Raw genomic sequence first — 23,200 nt, 5'->3', positions numbered from 1 at the left:
CATGATTAAGTAAATCAAAATAGTATTAATGCTCAATGACATGTGGTAGAGAGAAATATTTAATTTTTAAGTTAGAATTTAGGCATTCAAAACAGGAATCACAGGAATAACAAAAGGACATAACTCTGAACTATGCACACCAGATAAGCATAAAATTTATTTTGCAAATGTTTTTGCAGTTTAGTCCTTTGCATAAGTTCATATTGTGGGAAAGTAAGGGATCAAGAACAGCTGAAATGATATAACACATAAAAATATCAGATAATTTTTATTGTAAACAGATATAAGCTGAATTTGAAAACACCATTGATAAGAAATTAAAGGGGAATATATTTCCCACTTGTTCCTTTTGTATATAATCCAAAGCCTAAAATTATGATTCTTTATAGAAATATCTTCCTGCTTTTCTGTCATTTGTCAAAAGAAGAATAAAATCAATATTTATTTTTAGGGCTACATTACGGCATCATGAACCTAAACTTAATTCTAACTCTTGAAACCAAGTCAAACCATCAAGAAATGTAAACCATGAGCAAATGAGAATAAATGCAATAAAATCACATCCAATATAAAAGGCACGGAGATACTACAAAGAGTAAGAAACATCAGAAAGGGTTTAGGTGAAAATATAATAAATATTCCTTTTCTAAAATGTTGTGGTAGTAATAGTTTATTACTTAATCTACAAAAAATATTGTCAGTATTTCCATACTTACCGAAATGAGTATGATACCTCAGGCTCACTCCTTCAGTATCTTTTTTAATCTGTTACCGTACTACAGTATCATTTCAACAATGTTAAAGATTTAATCACAATTTAAATATTAAATATTAATGATTAGGATAATAATCCTTTACTATGACCTATACTATTCATACCATTCTGGAAATATAACATATAATACTAGCAGATCGCAAGTTAGATAGACGAAAACCCTCTCAAAACCAAGAACAAACAAACAAAAAATACAAAGCAAAACATTCAGCCTCTATATTTAAGGCATGTTTTTCATCAATCCTGATGTGCTTCCAGGAATATACAAAGAAGAGGTAAGACATCTGGGATTCCCATGGGAAACCAGAAACGAATATATAAATGAAATGTTGAGAAGCCCAGCCATCAACTCTCCATAGTAAGCTAAAGGGTCAGCAAAACAAATAAACTTGGCTGCCTACAGCCTGCTGAGTAACTCCTCATTTTTATTTGCCTGCCACACCATGAAAGACTGCAGTTCTAAAGAAGCTTTGTAGAGAAAAGCAAAGATATCTTCTGTGAGGGTTTCTTAGTTACTGAAAGTAGGAGAACATTCACATTGAAAAGAATCTTGGTATAATCAAGCAGAAGGCTTGGTGGAGGTGCTAACATGGTTATCTCATATCCATCAAGTTGGAGTTTTTCTAGAATAACTTTTAAATTGAGTGACTAAAATTCATGGGCCAGACAAGTGCTTTCCCAAACTTTCCAGAGTCAAAGAAACACAGATTCAGCAGAAAACAAAAACAAAAACAAAAAAAAACACACACACACAAGACATTCACAGTTTTCATGACCAACTCTTCCTTTAATTTACCCTCGGTTTAAAATAAGTACAGCAAGCTCATAAGCCAGATTCATCCTAAATGTGTGTCATGCTTTAATTTCTCAGTCAATTGATGGTGAATGAGTCTGGACTTTGGACAGCCTACTTATCCCAATAGTCAAAGTGGAATATAGCTGTCCTCATGGAAAAGATCATCAAATTAAGCAATGTAGCACAAATTACATAAAAGCTTTCTAAAATAATTTTATAGAATAGGAATTTATGCACTTAAAATTAAATACAACGGAAAGGATTTCTGGTTGAGTCTAAGAAAGTTTTCCATGAGATCTTAATTGTTCTAATAAGAAGATTTGGATTCTCTTCTTTAGATTTATTGGAATGTTCATTTGGACACCATATTTATTTTCACTTTGTTTATCTTAATGTTGGTATAATAGAAAGCATAGATATTGAGAATGCATTACCCTACTATTGGTATTTTTTCATCAAAATGTATAATTTATTTTGAAATGTTAAACAGTGCTTATGGGCTGAGTCATGGCTCATTACTCAGAATTCATTTGTTTGTGTTCTAACCCCAAGTACCTCAGAATAGGACTACATTTGGAGACAGGGCCATTATGGAAAAAACTAATATAAAATGAGGGCATATAGAGAATATCTTATATGGACATAAGGACAAACACAGAGAAGGAAGTCCATGTAAAAACACTGAAGGAAGGCAACCATCTACAAACCAATCATAATGGCTTTAGAAGAAACCAACCCTGTTAGTCACACTTTGATTACACACTTCTAGCCTCCTGAATGTGAGAAAGTATGTTCCTTGTTGTTTAAGCCACCTAGTCTGTGGTACTTTATTATGGCAGCCCTAGCCAACTAACAGAGTGGTATACAGAAATACACTTAAAGTTTGAATGTTGATGTTATATATGAAATGAATTTTGAGAGTATCAGGTATGTATTAAAGTATGAAAGAAGGATTATGCAATATTTGGAAGATGATACATACATAACTATTTAGATATGCTTATCAAATTCGGTCATTTGAGAAAAAAAACCTTACATGATTCCTAGAACATACTGTTTATTTTCCGATTCTTCCTTTGCACATTGAATAGCTGTATCCAGATTCTCTTTTATTTTTCATAAATTTGAACTAGTAATAACCATTGACTTCAAATTTATTTATTAATATGTTAGCTTTTACAATAATATAAAAATATATTTTGTCCACTTGAGAATATAGAGCTAGGTCATTTTCTTTTTCTTTTTCTTTTTTTTTTTAACTTTACTTTTTACTGTACAAGTTCCGGGATACATGTGCAGAACATGCAGGTTGGTTACATACGTATACGTGTGCCATGGTGGTTTGCTGCACCTATTGACCCATCCTCTAAGTTCTGTCCCCTCACACCCCACCTCCCAATAGGCCCTGGTGTGTGTTGTTTCCCTCCGTGTGTCCATGTGTCTTCATTGTTCAACTTCCATTCATGAGTGAGAACATGCAGTGTTTGGTTTTCTGTTCTTGTGTTAGTTTGCTGAGGATGATTGTTTCCAGCTTTATCCATGTCTCTGTAAAAGACTTGATCTCATTCCATTTTTGGCTGCATAGTATTCAGTGGTGTCTATGTACAACATTTTGTTTATCAAGTCTATCACTGATGGGCATTTGGGTTGGTTCCATATCTTTGCTGTTGTAAATAGTGCTGCAATAAATATATGTGTGCATGTGTGTTTATAGTAGAATAATTTATATTCCTTTGGGTATATACCCAGTAATGAGATTGCTGGGTCAAATGGTATTACTGTTTCCAGATCCTTGAGAAATCACCATATGGTCTTCCGCAATGGATCTCAATAGATGCACAAAAAAGGCCTCTGGTACAATTTAATGTCCCTTCATGTTAAAAACTCTCAATAAACTAGGCATTGATGGAACATATCTCAAAATCATAAGAGCTATTTATGACACACCCATAGCCAATATCACATTGAATGGGCAAAAGATGGAAGCATTCCCTTTGAAAATAGGTACAAGACAAGGATGCCCTCTCTCTCCACTCCTATTCAACATAGTATTGGAAGTTCTGGCCAGGGCAATCAGGCAAGAGAAAGAAATAAAGCGTTTTCAAATAGGAAGAAAGGAAGTCAAATTGTCTCTGTTTGCAGATGACATAATTTTATATTTAGAAAACCCCATCATCTCAGCCCCAAACTCCTTAAACTGATAAGCAACTTCAGCAAAGTCTCAGGATACAAAATCAATGTGCCAAAATCACAAGGATTCCCTTAAACTAACAATAGACAAGCAGAGAACAAAATAATGAATCAACTCCCATTAATAACTGCTACAAATAGAATAAAATACCAAGGAGTATAGCTAACAAGGGATGTGAAGGACCTCTTCAACGACAACTACAACCCACTGAGCAAGGAAATGAGAGGACACAAACAAATGGAAAAACATCCCATCCTCATGGACAGGAATAATCAATATCGTGGAAATGGCCATACTGCCCAAAGTAATTTATAGATTCAATGTTATTCCCAACAAACTACCATTGGCATTCCTCACAGAATTAAAACGAAGACTTTGAATTTCATGTGGAATCAAAGAAGACCCTGTATAGCCAAGATAATCCTAAGCAAAAAGAACAAAATTGGAGGCATCACGCTGCCTGACTTTAAACTGTAATACAAGGCTACAGCAACCAGACAGCATGGTACTTGTACCAAAGCAGAGATATAGACCAATGGAACAGAGCAGAGACCTCACAACAAACACCACACATCTACAACCATCTGATCTTTGACAAACCTGACAAAAACAAGCAATGGGGAAAGGATTCCCTATTTAATAAATGGTGCTGAGAAAACTGGCTAACCAGATGCAGAAAACTGAAACTAGACACCTTCCTCACACCTTATATAAAAATTAACTCAAGGTGGATTAAAGACTTAAATGTAAAACCCAAAACCATAAAAATCCTAGAAGAAAATCTTGGCAATACCATTCAGGACATAAATATGGGCAAAGACTTCATCATGAAAACAAAAGAAGCAATTGCAACAAAAGCCAAAATTGACAAATAGAATCCAATTAAATTAAAGAGCTTCTGCACAGCAGAAGAAACTATCATCGGAGAGAAGAGGCAACCTACAGAAAGGGAGAAAATTTTTGCAATCTATCCATCTGACAAAGGCCTATTATCTAGAATTTATAAGGAACTTAAACAAATTTACAAGAATAAAACAAACAACCCCATCAAAAAATGGTCAAAGGATATGAACCCACACTTCTCAAAAGATGTAGCCAACACACATATGGTGAGAAGCGCAACATACTGATCATTAGAGAAGTGCAAATCCAAACCAAAATGAGATACCATCTCACGCCAGTCAGAATGGTGATTATTAAAATGTCAAGAAACAATAAATGCTGGTGAGGCTGCAGAGAAATAGGAATGCTTTTACACTGTTGGTGGGAATGTAAATTGGAGCTACTTTGAACCAAGTTCGAAGTAGATGAGTAGTTAGAGAGAGGGTAAAAAATGGAGAGTTAAAAATTAATAAATAATAAAACAGTCTAGATAGTATACACACCAATTTTAGGGGAGCTTTTTTTGAAGTTTAGTGAAACTTATGTAACGTTTAAAAATTTCAATTTTATTTGTAACTTCTGAGTGATTGGTTGTGTTAAAAAAGTTACCATACAATTTCCCATCTTAACAATTTTTAAGTTTGCAATTCAGCAATGTTAAAGTATATTTACATTTTTGTGCCACAGATTTCTAGAAAATGTTCATCTTCGAAAACACATTGAACAACACACCATTTTCCCTTTACTCCAGCCCCTGGTATCCACTATTCCACTTTCTCTTTCTATGAGTTTTACTACTTTTGACACCACATGTCAGTGAAATCACTTATATGTGTATTTATCTTTTTTTGACTGGCTTATTCAACTTATTATAACATCCTCAAGCTTCATCAATGTTGTTACATATGATAGAATTTTCCTTTTTTAAAAGCTAAATAATCATTCATTTCATATATATATACCATGTTTTCTTTGTCCATTCATCCATCCATGGACATTTGTATTGCTTTCCTCTCTTGACTATTGTGAATAATGTTGCAAAATACATGGATGTGCAAATATGTCTTTCAGATCCTACTTTTAATTATTTTGGATAAATACCTAGAAGTAACATTGTTGGGTCATATGGTAATTTTATTTTATTTTTTTGAGGAACCTCCATACCTTAACTGTACGGGTGTCATCATTTTTCATTCCTAACAACAATGCACAAGATTTTCTATTTATATATATTATCTTCAATACTTTTTGTTTTCTGGGCTGTGTGTGTGTGTGTGTGTGTGTGTGTGTGAATATATGTATTCAAAAATGTTTTGAGGTGGCTGATGGTTATGATGTGATAGCTCATTGTAATTTAGGCTTACATTTCTCTAATAATTAGTGATGTTAAGCATCTTTTCATATGCTTTTTGGCCATATGTCTATATTTTCTGAATAAATGTGTATTCAAGTCTTTGAATTATTTTAATTGAATTTTTGCTATTAAATTATAGGGAATTGTCATATATTTTGAATATAAAACACTAAGCAGATAAATTATTTACCAATATTTTCTCTCTTGCAACCTGTTTATTTCTATGGCATCAGTTGTAATGTCTTCTCTTTCTGATTCCTTTTTTTTTTTGACTTGGTCTTTGTTGTGTCCCCAGGCTGCAGTGCAGCAGCAGCACCATCTCAGCTCACTGAAACCCTCACTTCCCGAGTTCAAGCGATTCTCTCATGTCAGCCTCCTGAGTAGCTGGGACTACAGGTGCATGCCACCACACCTGGCTAATTTTTGTTGTTTTAGTAGAGACAGGGTTTCACCATGTTGCCCAGACTGGTATCCCACTCCTGGGCTCAAGCAATCTGCCTGCCTCAGCATTCCAAAGTGCTGGGATTAGAGGCATAAGCCACCATGTTCAGCCTGATTTTAATTATACAACTATTCGCTTTCTTTTTAATCAAGAAAACAATTTCTTGATTTTGTTGATCTTTTCAAAAAAAGAAAGCAATAACTCAGTTTTGCTGATTTTTCTCTATTTTCTGTTGTATTTATTTCTGCTGTAATCTTTATTACTTTTTTCTTTCTGATAATTTTGGTCAGTTCTTTGATATGTAAAGTTAGATTGCTTTAGATATTTCTTCTTTTTAACATAGGCATTTATTACTATAAACTATTTTCATAGTATTGTTTTTGCTACATTTGTAAGTTCAGGTTCCTTTTTTCACTTCTTTTTGTGTATCTTCTACAGCAAGATTGTCCAACCTGCAGCCTGACAGGTGCATGCAGCCCAGGACGGCTTTGAATGTGGCCCAGCATAAACTTGTAAACTTTCTTCAAACATTGTGATTTCCCTTGCAATTTTTTCCCAGCTCATCAGCTATGGCTAGTGTTAGTGTATTTTATGTGTGGCCAAGGGCAATTCTTCTTTTCCCAATGTGGTTCAGGGAAGGCAAAAGATTGGACACCCTTGTTCTATAGGTATATATTGTGGTTACCAGGAGGATTGCATGAAGTATTTTATAATAAACATTATATAACAAAAAAATTTTAAAAAATAAATGAATAAAATATAAATAAAATAAAATATAAAATTAATTTTATATAATTATTTATAAAATAATTATAAATTATAAAAATAAAATATAAATAAATATTAAATAAAATAAACATTTTAAAATAACAGTCCATTTTAAACAAAAAACCCTTTAATTATACATGAAAAGTCTATATCTTTACATCTCCCATTCCTACTTTATGTTAGCAATATCACTAGTTGTATATTTTGTGTTGTGTCCCAATTAATATAAATGTAATGTTACTTTTATGCTTTTCTCTTTTAAATTGCATATCAGAATTAAAAGAAACTTGTGAAGCAACATTAAAAACTTATGGGATTTTATATTTAATTACTTATTTATCTCTACCAGATAAATTTATACTTTTACATTCATTTGTTTTGCTACCTAGTCTCCCTCATTTCAACTTGAAAGACTCCTTTTTGCTTTTTTGTAGGACAAGTGTGGTAATAATTACCTTCTTCAACCTTTTTTTAACCAGAGAAAATATTCAATTTTCCATAATTTCTGAATGACAGGTTTGCCAAATGAATGTCTTGTGTGGTAGGTTTTTTAAAATTCATTTCTTATTTTTCTTTCAACACTTTGAATATGTTATGTCACTTACTTTTGGTTTAAAAAGATGTCTGCTGGTATCTTGTTGATAATACTATGTGAGTTCCCTTTTATGTCATGATTCATTTTTCTTCTGCTTCTGAGATTCTTTCTTTGTGACTTTTGAAAGTTTGATTATGATATTTATTGATGTAAAATTTTTGAATTGATCTCAGTGTACAGTAGTTGTGTTTTAAAACAATTCTATGTCCCTATTCTTCCTCAAATTTGGGAATTTTCTGCCTGCCATTATTTCTTTAAATAGACTTTTTGTCTCAATCTTTTCCTCTTGTCCCATGAGGGCTCTCATAATGCATAACTGGTCAGGTTAACAATGTCCCATAAGGCTCCAGCTTTCTTCATGTTATTATGAAATTCTTCTTGCTCCTCTCCCTTAATAGTTTGAAATGGCCAATATTTCAAATTCATGAATTGTTTTTTCTAGCTGAACAAGTCATCTATTGAATTTCTCTAGTAAATTTTTCAATTTAGTTATTGTATTATTTAGCTCCAGAATTTCTATGTGGTTGTTTTCTATAATTTTTGTGTCTTTGTTGATACTTTTATTTCATGTATGTATTATTTTCCTGATTTTTAAAAACTTGTCTGAGTTCTTTTAATTAATCGAGCATCTTTAATTATTTCTGAAATTTTTAATAGGTATTTAAGATATTTTGAATTTTTTGACAGGTAATGGATAGATCTTTGTTCATTCAGGATTGAAAAAAGGTTTACGTTGTTCCTTTAAATAGGTCATGCTTTCCAGTGTCTGCATGTTTTGCATTTCTTTGTTTAAATTTTGAGATTTAAAGAAACACCCACATCTCCCAGTCTTTATATACTGGCTTAGTGTAGCGAAATACCTTCATCTATCACCCCACCTAGAGATTCTGGGAGCTTTGTAAACCATTCCAAGAGCTGTACCCTCTCCAGGCTTTTGAATGTAATTACCAAGTTAAATCCGGTTTTTGTTTGTTTGTTTGTTTTCAGGATTTTGTAATATTTTGCTTCACCTGTTGTCATTCTGTAGCAATAATGCAGCTCTTCTGGTACTGCCCTAAACTGCCCCACTGCCTTTATTCCCAGGCATTCAAATGCTGGGGTTTCTATAAGTGATTTAAGCTCAGTGACAGAAATCAGACCCTTGGGAAGTCTCTAAGGAGCCAGAACATTAGACCACATTTCAATTAGAGCACTAGAATATTCTGAATTTGTCTATATATTTACATTTACCAGTGACTTTTTATATTTTTATTTGTTACATGTTAGTGTCCTTTTCCTTTAGAGTGAAAAATACCCTTTGCATTTCTTCTTAAACAGATTTCGTGTTGGTGAATTCTCTTAGCTTTTATTTGTCTTGAAAAGTCTTTATCTCTTCCTCATATATGAAAAAGTGCTTTGATGAGTACAGTATTTTTGGATTAAAGGTTTTCCAAATTTTTGATTACTTCATCATTTGGCTATATTATCCCACTCTCTTCTTGCCTGCAAGTTTTTTTTCTTTCTTTCTTTTTTTTTTTTCCTGAGAAATTCACTGAAAACAGTTTGGTAACACTATTGAATGTGTTATGTTTTGTTGTTGTTGTTGTTGTTTTGTTTTTCTATCTCTCCTTCTGCTTTCAGTATTGTTTTTGTTCTTTGATTTTTGATAATTTGATTATAATGTGCTTCGGGAATTACTTTCTGCGTTGAATTTGTTTGGTGTTGTCTAAGCTAACTGTTCCCAGATATTATTGTCTTTCTCCAAATTTGGAAAATGTTGAGTTCTTTACTATCTTGAGTTTGTTTTCTAGTCCTTTCTTTTCTCATACCCTCTAGAAACTTATATTATGTGGAGGTAGTTCCCTTCATAGTGTCATAAAATTTCTGTGGCCGCCACTGTTTCTTTTTACTTTTATCCCTCTGATTGGGTAATTACATGTTTTCTTTCTTTGAGCTTACTGATTCTTTCCTGTTTGATCAAGTCTACTGTTAAAGTTTTCTAATGAGCTTTTCAGTTTAACAATTTTATCCTGCATTTCAAGGATTTCATTTTTTTATTGTTTTGATTTCTTTCTCAAATGTCTAATATTGTGTCTGCATTATTTTCCAAGTTTCTTTTAGTTTTTTGATTATGGTTTATGTGATTCCTGAACTTTTCAAAGAGATTTATTTTGAATTTGTTGTCAGATATTTAAGCATCTTCAAATCTTTTTGTGCATTATTGAAACTTGATTGGTTTCTTTTGGAGATGTCATATTTACCTGTTTTTTTTTTTTAACAATACTTGCTGTTTACATTGATGCCTGCATATTTAAGAAGATGGCCACTTGATTCAGCTTTTTAATGTGTTATGCAGTGGTGTTAAAATATTACTGCTTAATACCAGAGCTGAATCACTACCCTGAGCATTCTTTCTGTTCTGAGGATGGCTTATATTTGATAGCAGAACCTAAATAGTGCATTAGAGCTAAATCTCTTCCATGCTGTTGTTTTCCTGTCTGGGGAAGACTTATCATGACCATGAAAACACAATGCTGCACCAGAACTTAAACCCAAAGCTGTAATAATTTCCGGGTTGGGGAAGGCTTAAGAAATAACTAGAACTTAGTTACTTACCTGATAGTTGTTTCTGGGTCAGAGAAAGGCTCTGTATGATCACCTGGGATATTTGTAAAATCTGACCAAAGATTCTAGCCTTCCCCTGGATTGTGCCTCCTGTACTACTGTAGTGCTGGCTAGCCCCCCATCAATGTGAATTCCCTGTTGATAGGAACACAAAGCGTCTGCCAAGATCTGTTTGCCATTTGCTGTGATTAGTGCTTCTGCTCTTTGCTTCCAATTCAACCCAGGTGGTTCAGTCCTTCTGACACTCCTAATACCTCCTGTGGGATGGAAAAAAGAAGGCTTCTCACAATGATTCACACCCTGATATGGGGACTGAGCGTCCACCTGCAATTATTTTCTTCCACCTGGGTAATTGCAGGTACAGGGAAGTTTTCTGTGAGTGGTGCTATTTTGGTTTGGAGAATGGGTTGATGCAGCACAAATGACCTTTCTTCTTTCTGGTCATGGATTTTTTAATTTCCATGAACCAATAAGATTTTTCACCTTTCTCCTGAGCTCCTGTGCATTCAGAGTGGTATTTTTATATTCGAATAGTTGCTAGTTGTACTTTTAAGATGGACTGATGCTAGAGGTCTTCAGTTCCACCATCTTGCTGATGTCACTACTCAAAAATAGTTTTACATGTTAGGAAATTATTTTGTTTTTAGGATTTTGTGTCTACGTGACACAGACATGAAAAGAGATGTACTCTTAACACTGAAACTTTTCGTATACTGTTTTGGTTGTGTGCATTTTCTAGTCATGAATGATTGTTTATTTAAGCCATATGTTTTACACATAGACTTTCTTAAAAAGAGACTAGACAGAATATAGGGACAGAATATAACTACACACTAATAATTTCTCAACTCTTTATTTTAGAAGTGTAAATAACCTTTATTTTAATATTTTTCATATTACACCTCTGTAATGCAGAGAAATTTTTATCTTCAGGAAATGGAAAATTTTGTCCAGAGTTCATGGGAAGATGGTATTGTGGTGCTTTCTCTGGGGTCACTGTTTCAAAATGTTACAGAGGAAAAGGTTAATATCATTGCTTTAGCCCTTGCCCAGATCCCACAGAAGGTCAGTAAAACCTCCAATCCTGATAAGTAGCTATTCACGTAATGAGAAAGTATAGCTTTTGCCTACAGATCCTTGCTGTTACTGGAAACAACACTCTTGATTGTGGTTTGTTTATAATAAAATAGAAATAATAAATTAAGCCCCTACATCTTATTTTACAATTTGAAATCTAAAGGCATGTGCCAACTGTTCCAAAATAAGTTCTGACATTTATTATTTCCAAGGACCAGAAAAAAGAAAACTGATAAAAAAAAGATAAAGAAGAATCAGTCTCAATCTCAAGAATATCCTTCTCATATTTGAGTGCATAAAAACTGTATTCGTGGTACTTTTGCATAGAAATAAAAGCTCAGCTTAATGTAATCTTTCTCAATAATTAGAGTTTTTAAGAGTTAAATGTCAATTGCAATTATATTATAGTAACTTAATTATTTAAGTAATGTAATTATTTATAATACTCAACTGATTATAACTTTGTTACTACTGTAATTCCAGAATTTCACACTTTAGATAGTGCTATATATAAACTATCCAAAAGATATTTTACTTTCTATTTAGCTAAAATACATCAAACTCAATAAAGGCAAGTACACTAATTAGGAATGTGAAATCTTGTAATTTTAATTACAAAATTATCTGTTAAGTAGTTTGAAAAATCTGTGCCATCATTTCTTTTCAAATGTATGACATTTTTTATAGGTTTCCCACAATTAAAAATTATTGAAAACAGGTACAATCCCAAATAAAATTTATCATTGAACAACGGAACATAAGTAATTCTCTAGCTTATACTTCTTCAATAAAACAGTTAAATATAAGAAGGCAGAGGTCAGAAAGAAAATAGAGAAGAAAAGACAACTGATTATCCAAAACACACACAAAATTGAAAGCAAATTTTATCTGCGGGGAATGGTAAATTTGATGGTAGAAGTAGAATAGTTCCATGGTTTAAAATGACATAGGGATCATGTACTTATAAAATTTTTAATTCTTATTAGAAAATTGAGTAGCCAGTGCTGAATTACTTTTTAATTATTCACTGATATTCTCATTTTCAGATACTTTTGATTGATAATAAAATAATAATTGTATACTTAATAGGCAACTAGTACACATTATCTGAAAAGACCTTTGTAAAAAGTCCTACTATATCTTTTAGTGTTTACACAGTACGTCTACATACCCCTGTCTCAACCAACACCTGAAGTACAATGAGTGTATAATTTATAACTATATCTACATACTTAGAATGCTAATGTCCTGTGGTTCAATCTGTGAAGTACATGTGTTTCTTCCATAGGTGTTATGGAGGTACAAAGGAAAAAAAACCATCCACATTAGGAACCAGCACTAAGCTGTATGATTGGATACCCCAGAATGATCTTCTTGGTAGGCCTATGAGAAAGTAAAAATATGAACTAGATGAGGAAAAATGAATAAATGTTAAACAGTGAGCAAATTTAGCAAATATTTAAAATTATAAAACTTTATTTTACTTATACTTTTGAAGCAGATATAATTAAAGGATTGACTAAAATTGTATAGATAGACTCACACTTTCTATTGTTAAGATGAGAGTGACAGGAAATTCAGGAGGAATTAATGCCTCTTTTTCTGAAGATAGAAATGATCTTTACTAGCAATGCTCCATGTGCTCACCTTCTAAAGAAAATGCTGTACGCTTCAGTGAGTTATCTCATAATTCCCATCTTTGGTGCTGAAATTATTTTAAAAATTCATAATAAAATATCTCACCATTTCTCATTCAATTTGCATACAAGGTCACCCCAAACCAAAGCTTTTATCACTCATGGTAGAATGAATGGGATCTATGAAGCTATTTACCATGACGTCCCTGTGGTGGGAGTTCCCATATTTGGTGATCAGCTTGATAACATAGCTCACAGGAAGGCCAAAGGAGCAGCTGTAGAAATTAACTTCAAAACTATCACAAGCGAAGATTTACTCAGTGTTTGAGAACAGCCATTAACAATTCCTCGTAAGTACTACTGATTGTAAAGACTGATCTAACATTGATTATGTTATACATTATGCCAGGAAATGTTAAATATAATCCTGGCAGACATTTTAAGGGATTTTCCTCTGCAATATTAAGTCATTAATCACCTTGGTATTGGAATAGTCCTGGATATTATAGTTCGTAGTGTGTCAATCTTCATGGAAATATTAGGTTTAAGTTAACAACGGGCTTACTAAACTTTTTTTTTTTTATTATACTTTAAGTTTTAGGGTACATGTGCACATTGTACAGGTTAGTTACATATGTATACATGTGCCATGCTGGTGCGCTGCACCCACTAACTTGTCATCTAGCATTAGGTATATCTCCCAATGCTATCCCTCCCCCCTCCCCCCACCCCACAACAGTCCCCAGAGTGTGATATTCCCCTTCCTGTGTCCATGTGATCTCATTGTTCAATTCCCACCTATGAGTGAGAATATGCGGTGTTTGGTTTTTTGTTCTTGCGATAGTTTACTGAGAATGATGGTTTCCAATTTCATCCATGTCCCTACAAAGGACATGAACTCATCATTTTTTATGGCTGCATAGTATTCCATGGTGTATATGTGCCACATTTTCTTAATCCAGTCTATCATTGTTGGACATTTGGGTTGGTTCCAAGTCTTTGCTATTGTGAATAATGCCACAATAAACATACGTGTGCATGTGTCTTTATAGCAGCATGATTTATAGTCCTTTGGGTATATACCCAGTAATGGGATGGCTGGGTCAAATGGTATTTCTAGTTCTAGATCCCTGAGGAATTGCCACACTGACTTCCACAATGGTTGAACTAGTTTACAGTCCCACCAACAGTGTAAAAGTGTTCCTATTTCTCCACATCCTCTCCAGCACCTGTTGTTTCCTGACTTTTTAATGATTGCCATTCTAACTGGTGTGAGATGATATCTCATAGTGGTTTTGATTTGCATTTCTCTGATGGCCAGTGATGATGAGCATTTTTTCATGTGTTTTTTGGCTGCATAAATGTCTTCTTTTGAGAAGTGTCTGTTCATATCCTTCGCCCACTTTTTGATGGGGTTGTTTGTTTTTTTCTTGTAAATTTGTTTGAGTTCTTTGTAGATTCTGGATATTAGCCCTTTGTCAGATGAGTAGGTTGCAAAAATTTTCTCCCATGTTGTAGGTTGCCTGTTCACTCTGATGGTAGTTTCTTTTGCTGTGCAGAAGCTCTTTAGTTTAATTAGATCCCATTTGTCAATTTTGGCTTTTGTTGCCATTGCTTTTGGTGTTTTAGACATGAAGTCCTTGCCCACACCTATGTCCTGAATGGTATTGCCTAGGTTTTCTTCTAGGGTTTTTATGGTTTTAGGTCTAACGTTTAAATGTTTAATCCATCTTGAATTAATTTTTGTATAAGGTGTAAGGAAGGGATCCAGTTTCAGCTTTCTACATATGGCTAGCCAGTTTTCCCAGCACCATTTATTAAATAGGGAATCCTTTCCCCATTGCTTGTTTTTCTCAGGTTTGTCAAAGATCAGATATTTGTAGATATGCGGCATTATTTCTGAGGGCTCTGTTCTGTTCCATTGATCTATATCTCTGTTTTGGTACCAGTACCATGCTGTTTTTGTTACTGTAGCCTTGTAGTATAGTTTGAAGTCAGGTAGCATGACGCCTCCAGCTTTGTTCTTTTGGCTTAGGATTGACTTGGCAATGCGGGCTCTTTTTTGGTTCCATATGAACTTTAAAGTAGTTTTTTCCAATTCTGTGAAGAAAGTCATTGGTAGCTTGATGGGGATGGCATTGAATCTGTAGATGACCTTGGGCAGTATGGCCATTTTCACGATATTGATTCTTCCTACCCATGAGCATGGAATGTTCTTCCATTTGTTTGTATCCTCTTTTATTTCCTTGAGCAGTGGTTTGTAGTTCTCCTTGAAGAGGTCCTTCACATCCCTTGTAAGTTGGATTCCTAGGGATTTTATTCTCTTTGAAGCAATTGTGAATGGGAGTTCACTCATGATTTGGCTCTCTGTTTGTCTGTTGTTGGTGTATAAGAATGCTTGTGATTTTTGTACATTGATTTTGTATCCTGAGACTTTGCTGAAGTTGCTTATCAGCTTAAGGAGATTTTGTGCTGAGACAATGGGGTTTTCTAGATAAACAATCATGTCGTCTGCAAACAGGGACAATTTGACTTCCTCTTTTCCTAATTGAATACCCTTTATTTCCTTCTCCTGCCTGATTGCCCTTGCCAGAACTTCCAACACTATGTTGAATAGGAGTGGTGAGAGAGGGCATCCCTGTCTTGTGCCAGTTTTCAAAGGGAATGCTTCCAGTTTTTGCCCATTCAGTATGATATTGGCTGTGGGTTTGTCATAGATAGCTCTTATTATTTTGAAATACGTCCCATCAATACCTAATTTATTGAGAGTTTTTAGCATGAAGGGTTGTTGAATTTTGTCAAAGGCTTTTTCTGCATCTATTGAGATAATCATGTGGTTTTTGTCTTTGGCTCTGTTTATATGCTGGATTACATTTATCGATTTGCATATATTGAACCAGCCTTGCATCCCAGGGATGAAGCCCACTTGATCATGGTGGATAAGCTTTTTGATGTGCTGCTGGATTCGGTTTGCCAGTATTTTATTGAGGATTTTTGCATCAATGTTCATCAAGGATATTGGTCTAAAATTCTCTTTTTTGGTTGTGTCTCTGCCCGGCTTTGGTATCAGAATGATGCTGGCCTCATAAAATGAGTTAGGGAGGATTCCCTCTTTTTCTATTGATTGGAATAGTTTCAGAAGCAATGGTACCAGTTCCTCCTTGTACCTCTGGTAGAATTCAGCTGTGAATCCATCTGGTCCTGGACTCTTTTTGGTTGGTAAACTATTGATTATTGCCACAATTTCAGCTCCTGTTATTGGTCTATTCAGAGATTCAACTTCTTCCTGGTTTAGTCTTGGGAGAGTGTATGTGTCGAGGAATGTATCCATTTCTTCTAGATTTTCTAGTTTATTTGCGTAGAGGTGTTTGTAGTATTCTCTGATGGTAGTTTGTATTTCTGTGGGATCGGTGGTGATATCCCCTTTATCATTTTTTATTGTGTCTATTTGATTCTTCTCTCTTTTCTTCTTATTAGTCTTGCTAGCGGTCTATCAATTTTGTTGATCCTTTCAAAAAACCAGCTCCTGGATTCATTGATTTTTTGAAGGGTTTTTTGTGTCTCTATTTCCTTCAGTTCTGCTCTGATTTTAGTTATTTCTTGCCTTCTGCTAGCTTTTGAATGTGTTTGCTCTTGCTTTTCTAGTTCTTTTAATTGTGATGTTAGGGTGTCAATTTTGGATCTTTCCTGCTTTCTCTTGTGGGCATTTAGTGCTATAAATTTCCCTCTACACACTGCTTTGAATGCATCCCAGAGATTCTGGTATGTTGTGTCTTTGTTCTCGTTGGTTTTAAAGAACATCTTTATTTCTGCCTTCATTTCGTTATGTACCCAATAGTCATTCAGGAGCAGGTTGTTCAGTTTCCATGTAGTTGAGCGGCTTTGAGTGAGATTTTTAATCCTGAGTTCTAGTTTGATTGCACTGTGGTCTGAGAGATAGTTTGTTATAATTTCTGTTCTTTTACATTTGCTGAGGAGAGCTTTACTTCCAACCATGTGGTCAATTTTGGAATAGGTGTGGTGTGGTGCTGAAAAAAATGTATATTCTGTTGATTTGGGGTGGAGAGTTCTGTAGATGTCTATTAGGTCCGCTTGGTGCAGAGCTGAGTTCAATTCCTGGGTATCCTTGTTGACTTTCTGTCTCGTTGATCTGTCTAATGTTGACAGTGGGGTGTTAAAGTCTCCCATTATTAATGTGTGGGAGTCTTAGTCTCTTTGTAGGTCACTCAGGACTTGCTTTATGAATCTAGGTGCTCCTGTATTGGGTGCATATATATTTAGGATAGTTAGCTCTTCTTGTTGAATTGATCCCTTTACCATTATGTAATGGCCTTCTTTGTCTCTTTTGATCTTTGTTGGTTTGAAGTCTGTTTTATCAGAGACTAGGATTGCAACCCCTGCCTTTTTTTGTTTTCCATTTGCTTGGTAGATCTTCCTCCATCCTTTTATTTTGAGCCTATGTGTGTCTCTGCACGTGAGATGGGTTTCCTGAATACAGCACACTGATGGGTCTTGACTCTTTATCCAATTTGCCAGTCTGTGTCTTTTAATTGGAGAATTTAGTCCATTTACATTTAAAGTCAATATTGTTATGTGTGAATTTGATCCTGTCATTATGATGTTAGCTGGTTATTTTGCTCATTAGTTGATGCAGTTTCTTCCTAGTCTCGATGGTCTTTACATTTTGGCATGATTTTGCAGCAGCTGGTACCGGTTGTTCCTTTCCATGTTTAGCGCTTCCTTCAGGAGCTCTTTTAGGGCAGGCCTGGTGGTGACAAAATCTCTCAGCATTTGCTTGTCTGTAAAGTATTTTATTCCTCCTTCACTTATGAAGCTTGGTTTGGCTGGATATGAAATTCTGGGTTGAAAATTCTTTTCTTTAAGAATGTTGAATATTGGCCCCCACTCTCTTCTGGCTTGTAGGGTTTCTGCCGAGAAATCCGCTGTTAGTCTGATGGGCTTCCCTTTGAGGGTAACCCGACCTTTCTCTCTGGCTGCCCTTAACATTTTTTCCTTCATTTCAACTTTGGTGAATCTGACAATTATGTGTCTTGGAGTTGCTCTTCTCGAGGAGTATCTTTGTGGCGTTCTCTGTATTTCCTGAATCTGAATGTTGGCCTGCCTTGCTAGATTGGGGAAGTTCTCCTGGATAATATCCTGCAGAGTGTTTTCCAACTTGGTTCCATTCTCCCCATCACTTTCAGGTACACCAATCAGACGTAGATTTGGTCTTTTCACATAGTCCCATATTTCTTGGAGGCTTTGCTCATTTCTTTTTATTCTTTTTTCTCTAGACTTCCCTTCTCGCTTCATTTCATTCATTTCATCTTCCTTTGCTGATACCCTTTCTTCCAGTTGATCGCATGGGCTCCTGAGGCTTCTGCATTCTTCACGTAGTTCTCGAGCCTTGGTTTTCAGCTCCATCAGCTCCTTTAAGCACTTCTCTGTATTGGTTATTCTAGTTATACATTCACCTAAATTTTTTTCAAAGTTTTCAACTTCTTTGCCTTTGGTTTGAATGTCCTCCCGTAGCTCAGAGTAATTTGATCGTCTGAAGCCTTCTTCTCTCAGCTCGTCAAAATCATTCTCCATCCAGCTTTGTTCTGTTGCTGGTGAGGAACTGCGTTCCTTTGGAGGAGGAGAGGTGCTCTGCTTTTTAGAGTTTCCAGTTTTTCTGTTCTGTTTTTTCCCCATCTTTGTGGTTTTATCTACTTTTGGTCTTTGATGATGATGATGTACAGATGGGTTTTCGGTGTGGATGTCCTTTCTGTTTGTTAGTTTTCCTTCTAACAAACAGAACCCTCAGCTGCAGGTCTGTTGGAATACCCTGCCGTGTGAGGTGTCAGTGTGCCCCTGCTGGGGGGTGCCTCCCAGTTAGGCTGCTCGGGGTCAGGGGTCAGGGACCCACTTGAGGAGGCAGTCTGCCCGTTCTCAGATCTCCAGCTGCGTGCTGGGAGAACCACTGCTCTCTTCAAAGCTGTCAGACAGGGACATTTAAGTCTGCAGAGGTTACTGCTGTCTTTTTGTTTGTCTGTGCCCTGCCCCCAGAGGTGGAGCCTACAGAGGCAGGCAAGTCTCCTTGAGCTGTGGTGGGCTCCACCCAGTTCGAGCTTCCTGGCTGCTTTGTTTACCTAAGCAAGCCTGGGCAATGGCGGGCGCCCCTCCCCCAGCCTCGCTGCCGCCTTGCAGTTTGATCTCAGACTGCTGTGCTAGCAATCAGTGAGATTCCGTGGGCGTAGGACCCTCCGAGTCAGGTGTGGGATATAGTCTCATGGTGCGCCATTTTTTTAGCCGGTCTGAAAAGCGCAATATTCGGGTGGGAGTGACCCGATTTTCCAGGTGCGTCCATCACCCCTTTCTTTGACTCGGAAAGGGAACTCCCTGACCCCTTGCGCTTCCCAGGTGAGGCAATGCCTCGCCCTGCTTCGGCTCGCGCACGATGCGCGCACCCACTGGCCTGCACCCACTGTCTGGCACTCCCTAGTGAGATGAACCCGGTACCTCAGATGGAAATGCAGAAATCACCCGTCTTCTGCGTCGCTCACGCTGGGAGCTGTAGACCGGAGCTGTTCCTATTCGGCCATCTTGGCTCTTCCACTGGCTTACTAAACTTTTATTCACCTCTTTGTTTTACCCCATTTTGTTAAGAATATACTCTTTTTCAGTCTCCCCACTATATCTGTTTAATGCTATGCAACCAATAATGTTCACGTCACAACCAGCATCAATCTTTTACCCAACAAATTTTTAGCTTGCATAACATATACTACAGTTTATCTACCTGTCTTTTATGAAAACAAAACTACAACTTTCTAATTTCTATATGTGTTTTTGCCTTCCAGTTACAAGGAGGATGCTATGAGATTATCAAGAATTCACCATGATCAACCCATAAAGACCCTGGATAGAGCAGTCTCCTGGATTGAGTTTGTCATGTGCCACAAAGGAGCCAAGCACCTGGGATCAGCTGCCAACGACCTCACCTGGTTCCAGCACTACTCTATAGACATGATTGGGTTCCTACGTGCCTGGGTGGCAACTGCTATATTCTTGGTCTCATGATGTTGTTTATTTTCCTCTCAAAAATTTAATAAAACTAGAAAGATAGAAAAGAGGGAACAGATCTTTCCAAATTTAGGGAAGACCTGATGGGGTAATCCTGTTAATTCCAGCCACAAAGAATTTAGTGAAAACATGTTCCCTTCCTATTTTCATACTATCTATTCTGATATTTTATCTTAGCTAAGTAGCCTAGATTTCCATGATCATGAAGTTGTGAGTATATCTTATTGTTGCATTGTATTTTCCTAGGTGTCCTTACTCTCTTCTGTCACTTTTTAACACAAGGACATTAATACATCTACATTTTTCTATTTCTGATATCATGGTTTCCATGATGTCATCACTTCTATAACCTTAAGTGATAGGGTGACCTTCAATATGCTGATTCCTGGTGTTTGCACAAACACATGGATGTAAAGAAGTAAAAAATGTAAAATTCACGAAATTCAGTAAACCACACAAATCAGTTAAGCATTCTATGACTTAGCTTGTTATGAGAAACATAATGATTTTTATTTTTCAATTTAAATAAGCCCTTCTACATACCCAGCATTACTGATCTCAGACAATGAATTGCTGAAAATGACAATAGAGCATTACCCTCACAATAGTTTGCTATATTTCCACATACCTCATCTAGATGTCATGGCCTACATTTCTGCCATCACTCAACCAACATTTTTTGTGTGCTCTTGATGATAAATAGACAGTCCTCAAATAATAAAAGAAACTAATAATTTCTTACATAGAGAAAATGTCAATAAGATATTCAAGGTAACCAGATTATTTTGAGATAAGTAACCATTAGAAATATGTGGTTTTAATTGCTGATTTTATAAAATTTTAGTTGATAGTACACTTAATAAAGAAGATTTAAATGTCTATTCTTTAAAAATGATGAATACTTATAATTCTAATCTCTATAATCAAAAGTCTAATTAATGTAGAAAAATAAAGAGATGCTTGCTCTGAAAGTAAGATCAGTATACGGTTTTTCAGTCTCAATCTTCAAGAACTGCAAATTCATCAAGTAATGGCTTACATGGTAAAAATTTAAGGTATTAGAATACCTGCTTCAGAAATAATAGTACGTATTAAATATTTAGATATGTAAAGCTGTATACTAAACTAAATATAGTTTAATAATCTTTACACAAATTAAGCAAATATGTTACACTTTTTATTTTGTTTACTGTTGTATAACCTTAGTGACATGCTTATTTATATTTTAATTTAAGGACTTGATTTATTAAATAAATAAGTTCGCTCAACTGGCTTTTTGAAAATTTTGAAATTGTTACACATGTTGATAAGGTATATATATAAATTAATTCCAGTTTTAAAATGACTATATAAAAAGAAATATAAGTATTGTTCTTCTGTATGTACATAATTAAATGTAAATAAAAATATTCACTATGTTTTTAACACTTTTTAAGTTTTTACACTGATACGTTTGACTTTTAAAATATTATTATAATCTAGGAAAAGCTGATTATAGCTCTTTTAAGTCTCATCTTTTCTCTGTAATTAAATACAGTAATTGATTAACATGCTCAGACATGTGAGAAGCCATTTCTGGAGTTGATCCTGCTGACACTCTGGGACTTTTTAGCTTGGACACTCATTGTACGTGGGACTCCCTTCCTCTCAAGAGCTGTTGCTCATAAGACTCTCCTTCATCAATCTGGCATTGCCTTTTAATATCAGTTGCAATCAGAATCCAACTGGCCTTGTAGTTGTAATATGTTCTATCTTAACCACCACTTTCTTACCAGGAGTCTGCCCAGGTTTGTTCTCTCATTCCCGTAAGAAGCTCCCAGCATAGACATTCTAAATTTCAGATCATTAAGTTATTAACAAAGCTTTGGATCATGTTCACTTTAGGCTGAGCATAGTGTGAGGAGATGCAAATTAAATTATAATCCTATATGTGCGTGTTATAAATATTAAAGTGTATAAATTAAATAACACATTCTAAGTATCCAACAAGGGTCAAATAAATGATACAAAGTCACCATATCAATGCTATTTGATCTCATCTTATTTCAGAAATTTTCTTGTAATATCCTCTTTGGTTTTTTATATTATATCAATTGTTGCAAACAAAGAAAAATCTCAAAGGAATTTTTAATAATTACCTAGATCCTCACTTCTAGACCTAACAACTAAAAGCAAATTGCCATATTTTTATCACATAGTCTTTAAAATTTGCACATGGCGTGGTGGCAAAATTGATGTTTTAAAGGTGGCAGAGCAGGAATGCCCTGTCCCTGTTCGCCCATGCAGAAAGAGACTTAACAACATCATATAGACCAATTTGCCATGGTGATAATCTCAGAAACCAGTGAAAAGGTTGCAGCACCTCAGAAAAGAGCAAAGCTAAAAAGAATTTTATTTTAATATCTAAGAAATGTTGTACCATATACTCTCGATAGATCCTTCTCTAGACCGTACAGCATTACACAATCAGGAAAAAAATCTTTAGTCATAACTTTTCCCATAGGAGTGAAAGAAGCGAGAAATGTGGTCTAATGTTCTGGCTCCTTAGGGGACTTCCCAAGGGTCTGATTCCTGTCACCGAACTTAAATCACTTATAGAAACCCCAGCATTTGAATGCCTGGGAATAAAGGCAGTGTGGCTGTTTAGGGCAGTACAAGAACAGCTGCATTATTACTACAGAATGACAACAGGTGAAGCAAAATATTACAAAATCCTGAAAACAAACAAACAAACAAAAAACCCGATTTAACTTGGCAATTACATTCAAAAGCTCAGAGAGGATACAACTCTTGGAATGGTTTGCAAAGCTCCCAGGATCTCTAGCTGGGGTAATTGATGAAGGTTTTCCACTACACTAAGCCAGTATATAAAGACTGGGAGATGTGGATGTTTTTTTAAATCTCAGAATTTAAACAAAGAAATGCAAAACATGCAGACACTGAGAAGCATGACCTATTTAAGGGAACAAAATAAAGCTTTCATTCCACCCTCAATAAACAAAGATTTATTAATC

At 35.3% G+C, this 23,200-nt stretch overlaps 1 pseudogene; it reads left to right on the top strand.

The window, feature by feature from the left end:
- LOC101138063 (UDP-glucuronosyltransferase 2A3-like) overlaps positions 1 to 20,270 on the top strand; it is a 476,474-nt pseudogene extending 456,204 nt beyond the window's left edge.
- The last annotated feature ends 2,930 nt before the right edge of the window (positions 20,271 to 23,200 follow it).

This window comes from Gorilla gorilla, chromosome 3 (genome assembly GCF_029281585.2).
Source record: "Gorilla gorilla gorilla isolate KB3781 chromosome 3, NHGRI_mGorGor1-v2.1_pri, whole genome shotgun sequence".
Classification (NCBI taxonomy): domain Eukaryota; kingdom Metazoa; phylum Chordata; class Mammalia; order Primates; family Hominidae; genus Gorilla; species Gorilla gorilla.
Note: the sequence above shows the minus strand (reverse complement) of the source record. Positions and strands in the feature narration are given on the sequence as shown.